Raw genomic sequence first — 7,774 nt, forward strand, 5'->3', positions numbered from 1 at the left:
ATGTTGAATTTTCGCATTACACGTATTATACAGTTAATATTTTTTTTATTTGATGAGGAACATTTCTAACAATAAACCAATCGTTTAATGCATATTGAAGCTCACCTTTACTACAAAATAGCATTCCATCTTCAAGCTCTTATGGAATTATATGTTCTTCACGTATTCATTAGTGGATAGACACAAGAGCATCACATTTATCAACTGTGTCCCACTCCGCAGTTGCACGAATTTGATTTACGTATTCATTATTCTCTCTCATCGAGTCAAGAATATTTGCATTCAATATTGATTGTCGATTTAATATTTGATTCTTTGCCTACACTGCCTTTATTTCAAATTCTAGTACACCATGACCTTTACCAGCTTCTAATCCACTTGAGTCATTTGTCTCATTTACCATAGTATGATATCCACTTTTATAAATATGCATGCATGCCCCAACAGATGATTCTCGCCTAAATGGCTTGACATTTATACTAATATAAGATTAAAATGAATGTGATAGATTGAAGGACCAATGGGTAGAATAATCAACCATTATTTGATCGTGTCAGTTAAAGGATCCAAATTTGTATATGCTTAATGTTTTTAGAGAGGGCCTATTTGTGGAGGTGTCCGGCAGTGGCTGTTACAAGAGGCGATGGCAGCCGAAGGTGTCAGAGGTGACGGTGGCCAGAATTGGCTAGAGGGAACGACGACCCTAGTTGGCCGGAGGCGACGATAACCCGAGTGGGCCAAAGGGCAACGGGTGGAAGTTCGCCGAAGGGGGCGCCGACTAGAGTGGGTCAGAGGCGGCGGCCACCAGAGTTGGTCATAGGCAAAAAAGGTAGTTGTCAGAGGCGACGTTAACCAGAGTTGGTCTCCGATGGCTAGAGTTTATGGGCAGCATTGGCTAATATGTATAGAAGCGAGAGGTCCATGATGTTTGGCGACTACATATGCATGAGGGCAATGGTGGGCAACAACACCTGAAAGCGGTGGCAGCGGCCGGAGGAGACGAAGTATAGAGGTGGCGGTGGTTAGAGTTGGTCGGATTTGCGGTGCAGGATGCTGGGCAGCATTTCCCTATTATGCAGGCTCTGGTCTTCCTCTTTCCTAATGTCTAGCTCCCCTTTTCATAAGGAGGTCAGAGCTCTATTTATAGATTCTAGGTTGCAAATAAGGAAAAAATTCAAACCACTCTTGATCAAACGACCCAGAGAGATCCCCTTAATAGGATGACAATTTAATTGACATTTGAGCGTATTAATGATGTTGGAATTGAGAGACATTGGGCTTGTTAGATTCATCTAGATGAGACACTAAGTTTGACCATAAGCTTGCCAATTTTAGAATCGATTTGGAGTTCTATTTATGCTGTTGACCTCACTTTTGGTTGAGGTCTAGAAAGTTTGGAGTTCTATTTATGCATAAAAGGCTTTAAAAGTGAAGCTAATTTTTTATTAGGCATCTCCTCAAGCTTCTCCTCACATATATTTTTCTTTTTGCTTTTCTTTTTCTCTTTTTTGTTATTTCTTTTTCTTATCTTTTTTTCTTTTAGGATCATTTTCAATCCCCCTTCTATTTTTTTTATTTTCTTATTCAGGTGAGGATTACTATATTTGGATAGCCTTTAATGATTTTAAATTTCACTATCCTCTTTTTAAATATAAAAGCCTCATACATAATTTACTTATAAATGCATATTAGCTTTGGAAAAGAGTTTTTCATAAAGTCTCAATCCTTTCTTTTAATATAACTCTAAGACTCTCTTAATATTTCAAAAATATAATTTTCTTTACTTTAAATAGTACACACATAACATTATACTCTTATGCTAAATATCTTAACTTATACAACTAACCTTCATTATTAAATATTTTTACTTAAGTTTACAATCATAAAAAAATATAATTATCTTTAAGTTGACCTCTGATACCAAAATTCATGTTCAAAAGAATTTTAATAATATAGTTTATTTAAGAAAAGTAAAGTTTAATTTCTTTTAAAAAAAATTTTCTTTCCCCCCAAACTTAAATCTTTAAAAGGTAAAGCATTTGATACAAAAACAAAGGTAGAAAGAAAACATTAAATGCATTTAAATAAAACTAACATGTAGAGGGTGTAGAGGGCTTTGAATTTGAAACATTGCAGGTACCAATTTAAAAAAAAACATGGCATAAAATATTATGTAAAACATGATATATCAAAAAGATTTGTCAAGTAGAGGAGTTTTAAACATAAGCAACAAACTGCAACAATAAACAACGCTGAAAGAAAAACAAACAATCTACATCTACACATAAGAATTTCAATACCTGTTTACAATACATGTCATTCAAAAATAAAGTTCACTACGAACAACCACATGAAAAATAAAATTAAACTACATAAAATGAGCATGAACGTAAACTACTCCTCATGATCTTCTTCTTCTTCTTCAAATTCTACCTCAAGCTCATAGGGTGTAAATCGGGGGCAAGTAAGGAATTCTACATTATGATCGCCCCTCAAATACTTTGTCATGGCCTCACTATAAGCAATCTCATAATCTACCTTCCTTTGCATGTATGACAATTTCTTGCCTCCATGGTTTTCATATGATTCCTAAGTGTCAAGATATCGCCCTGCTGAATATGTAACTGCTCCATAACTTTCTCTAAAGAAGTAGTGCAGGATTTAGAAGGTCCAAAGTAGAAGTAGAAGGTATATCACTACTTTTATCTCTAGATTTAGAAGGTCCATAGTAGAAGTAGAAGGTATATCACTACTTTTATCTCTAGCTTTCTATTCAGCATGCAACTCATATGTATGAACACTAGGTTTACTGATAGGTTTAAGTGTTTGTATCAATTCCTTAGATCTATCATACCCCACTCCTAATTGATCACATAGAGTAAGAATCAAAGTTGGGTATCCTAAACCTCCAGTAGTGCCACCTCTAGAAGAAGTATGGGCATTCCGATAGATAAATACACCAATGTTTATTTTCTTCATTTCTTGAATGCAGAAATTTAAAGTAGCTCTCTTCTTAGTAACTTCGCTTAGATGGATTGTTGGAAGGAGATGAGTAGAAATAAAACAATGTCAGGCTTTAGATTGAGCATTAAGCATAGAAGTAGAGAAGTTTACTTTGTGATCATTTTTCATCTTCCAAACTCCTCTTCCATCAGTCAAATAAGCTATAACTTTTTCCAAAGCAGAATCTAATGTATCAAAAGTAGTGTACTTGCAATGAAGCTTGTCTCTCAACCCATATAATGCATTTATCCTTTCCGGGTTAAATTCAACATTCTTACCTCGAACAAAAGCTTGATCATCTATAGCTTGCAATAGGTTTGCATAGAACTCCCGAAAGATCAAAATAATTGCTACAACAGTGAAATAGCAGAATGTTTCCCAATTTTCCACAACAATCAATCCCTTGATAGGAGCATCGGGATTGTAAAATGCTCATTCTTGAATAAGCTTTCTTGTCATGAGTTGAGTATTATAATGATGTTGGGCCTTAATGTTTACAAATTTCTTCATGTCACAAGCCTCCTTTCCCTTCATCTTCCCCATTTTAGGAGCCATAAAGTTCTAAAAATTCAAAATAATTCTACATAAATTTGCTATAAAGATAAAGTAAATTCCTAAAATCAAAATCATGGCTAAGAAACTTCACACCATGGATTCTTCGCTAAATTTCTCCAAAACCTCTAATTTTTGGTTTTCCGATAATGTAGGAGAAACCCTCGGTGAAAATCAATAATTTATAAGTTAAAGTGAAGCTCTTATCAATAGAAGATGAAATCTAAGTATTTCTATCCCCAAAATAGCTTCAAATTCGAGTATTAGAAAGCCCTAGTTTGCCATTTGCCCATTTTCGTAAGGTTGAAGCTGACCCCAAGTCGAAAAATGGCTGGCACTGTTCATTTTTGTGATTTTAATGATCCAACCAATATGGCGCCTAGGTCTAAGTATTTCTATCCCCAAAATAGCTTCAAATCCGAGTATTAGAAAGCCCTAGTTTGTCATTTGCCCATATTCGTAAGGTTGAAGCTGACCCCAAGTCAAAAAATGGCTGGCACTGTTCATTTTCGTGATTTTAATGATCCAACCAATATGGCGCCTAGGTGCCAACGCTCAAAATTTAATTTTTCAATTTTTTTTTGTGAAAAACATTGTACACCAAAGCACTACATCTTCTAATTAGTTTAAAATCTTTTTAATTTTCATAATAAAGTAATTTACTAACATCAAATTTTCACAAACAACTTACAACTTCACATTTTTATAAATAAATCCAAACAATTACAAACAAGTATTTTGAAATCACATATAAATTGAGTGTTGAAATCACACCAACAACACCTAACACTGAAAACTAAATAATAAAATACTAAAAACAAACACAATAAGTTCGATATCAAAAACTAGGAAAATCCAACATAACTAAACACACACAAGCTCTTATAAACCAAAATTTCAAACTTTAGAGTTGCTACACATCTTCATCTTTAGTATTATCTTCATATCTAAGATCTCCCATGGATTGGCGATGCACGAATAAGTTATAGAAAGGACGGTGAGGAAATCCATTGGTCAAGTCTTCTTCGATCCAAACATTTTTCTTATACATTCACACCGTAGCCTCTTCCATAATTCCAGTGTAATCAAATTGCTCTTAAATTCTCCAATCCAGATGGTCGAACTAATCGGAAATTGTGCTAATCACATTCAGAATATTAGTCATTTCATTCTCCAACTTCTTAATCTACTTCAAAATAACAAATGAACCCTTTGGAAATTTGGGTTGTATATGAGATGAATTTTGAGATGACTGATCCATAAGAATATTTCTATCATCCACTTTTCCATTTTCTAAGTAATCAAAATTTAATATTGGGTCCATGGGCTTCCAAAGAAGAAGCACTTTTTCCCAATTTTCATATGAAACTTGTGATTACATACAAAGGAAAAATATTGTGGATGGATGTCCAAGAACAAGATTAGACCTCTTCAAAATCAAACTATTATAGCACCCACATCGATAAGTCTTCCAGTTTGAATACAGTAGTTTAATATAACACTTTTTTTTGCCACTTTACTGATTTTTATAGTAGGGAGTAATTTTGCAGAGATAAAGATATGCCAAGGCTTTGATGTTGAATTTAATGAAGAAGGAAAACTTACATTATTGTTATCTCTTATCTCCCATGTTCCATCTTCATCCGTTAAGAATCTAAAAACTTCATCCATATTGTCTTTTGTAGGGGAAAAGTTGGCATAATGACAAATCGGAACACTATCGATCATGAACAAGTCATTAATTCTTGAAGGAGTAAAAGGCACCCACCTGCCTCAAACATAGACAACTCCTTGATTTATCTCATGAAGATTTGCATAAAATTCTTTCACAATAGGAATTATTACGGCTGCAGTGTACGGCTGCAGTGTTGTAGCATAGCACTTTTCATCGCCTTTGCAAAAAAGATTTCTTCCAAAAAAGTACCTGGAGTATTGAATCCTTGATTCATGAAACCTATTTACTTGATCAAACTCTTCTTCATAAGGACCTTTTCATGCAATCTCTACACATCAAAACTAATGAACTTTCTCATGTTGAAAATCTCATATTTTGAAGTTTCCTTGGAGTTGGAGGCCATAAAAACAAGATTTAGTGGATCCTCTCCCTCTCTACTAATTTAATTTGACTCCAAATGATAGGTTTTAGGAGTTATATAAAGAAAATTTTATCAAAACCTACCAATAGAAGGTTCAGGGGTGGTTTTTCAAACTACAACACTTAGGCGCAAGATTATGGTGCTTAGACGCTGGGCTTTCTGGAAAGTGGTGCTTAGGCGCCAGATTCTGGAGCCAACGTGCAGTGAAACAAACGCTTAAGGCCCCAATGCATAGTGAAATAGGCTCTTAGGCGCCAGTTTAAGCACCTAGGCGCACATTTTTGCATTGTTTCGCCTTAGGTCCAAATTAACTCTCATACCTTCCATAAAATTGAATATATAAAACATCTTTAAACATTTTCTTAACATGTAACTCATCCAAAGTACATAGAATTCTATCACAAAATCTTATATTATGTAAAACACATTAAAAACACACACACATAACTATTGGTTGCCTCCCACAAAGCGTTTGGCTTAACATCATCAGCCTGACGTTCTTAGTTTTTACTCTGGTTACCCAACATTAAAAACCTCTTTAAAAATTGGTCTGTGTCCATCAAAATAAGATTTTAACCTATGTCCATTAACTTTAAATACTTTTCTGGTTTTTGGATTTTTAGTATCCACGACTTCATATGGGTAGACTTTTTTTAACAATAAATGGCCCTAATAAATGACCCTAACCACCTGGACTTAAGCTTCCAGGAAATAATTTCAATCTTGTGTTATGTAACAAAACTTCTTATCCATATTCAAATTCCTTTCTTATTATCTTTCGATCATGCTAATTTTTCATTTTTTTTCTTATAAATCTTAGCATCATCATAGGATTCATTTCTGATTTCTTTGAGCTCATTCAGTTGCAATAATCTTTTCTCACTTAATCATTTCTTACCAGCATATTTCAAATTAAAATTAAAATCTTTAATAGACCAATAAGCTTTATGATCAAATTCTACAAATTAAAATATTTAATAGACCAATAAGCTTTATGATCAAATTCTACCGATAAGTGACAAGTCTTTCCAAAAATAAGTTTATAAGGAGACATTCTTATAAAAGTTTAATAATCTACTCTGTAAGCCCATAACGTAGTATCTAATCTAGAAGACCAATCCATTTTGTTAGAATTTATTATTTTTTCAATATTCTTTTAATTTCACAGTTAGATAATTATGTTAGACCACTAATCTGGGGATGATAATTAGTGAAAATCTTATTCTCTATATCATATTTTCCAACCAATTTTTCCATTCTTTTATTCCTAAAATGAGATCCCCCATCTGTAATGATTACTCTAAGCATTCTATATCAAAATTTTTCATTAAAAATTTTGAAATACTCCTAGCATCACATCGAGGTAAAGCAACTACTTCAATCCATTTGAAAATATAGTATATTATAATTAATATATATAAATTTCTAAAAGAGGGAACAAATGGCCCCATAAAATTCAATCCCCGTACGTTAAATATTTTAACTTCTAACTTAAAATTTAGGGGCATTTCATTCTTTTTTGAAATATTTCCTACTCATTGACATTGATCAAATATTTATATATATATATTAACATCCCTAAATAGAGTAGACCAATAAAATTTAGATTGTAAAATTTTATATGTTGTTCTACCAATTCCAAAATGTCCCCTAAATTCAGAATCATGAAATTTTTAAATAATCTTTTCAGTTTCTTCATATGATACACATTGATACACCAAAAATATATGTATTTTAAGATCCATATTTTATACCCATTTTTGGTGATATTGCACTTTAATGGAAGGTATTTGTTATGTTTTCTTACAAATTGTTGATTTTTGGGACATGAAGGAAAAAGAAAGCAAAAATGATAGAATTTAGAGCAAAAATGGAGATTTGGAAGAATTACTCAGCACCGACGACGCAAAAAGGACATCGTACAGCGCAGACCTATAGAAAGGATGCAAAAAAAGAGTTAGCAACGATGACGCCAGACTAGGCACTGACAACACCATTTGATAGAGACTTGAGAATTAATTAGCGGAGCACTGGCGCCGACGACACCAAGATGGCTGCCGATGGCGCTTATGTCAGTGGAAGCCCCATTTCTCGAAGAATCGATGAATTTGGATGCTTTTTAA

The sequence above is a fragment of the Phalaenopsis equestris genome, unplaced genomic scaffold (genome assembly GCF_001263595.1).
Source record: "Phalaenopsis equestris unplaced genomic scaffold, ASM126359v1 Scaffold234461, whole genome shotgun sequence".
NCBI classification, from domain to species: domain Eukaryota; kingdom Viridiplantae; phylum Streptophyta; class Magnoliopsida; order Asparagales; family Orchidaceae; genus Phalaenopsis; species Phalaenopsis equestris.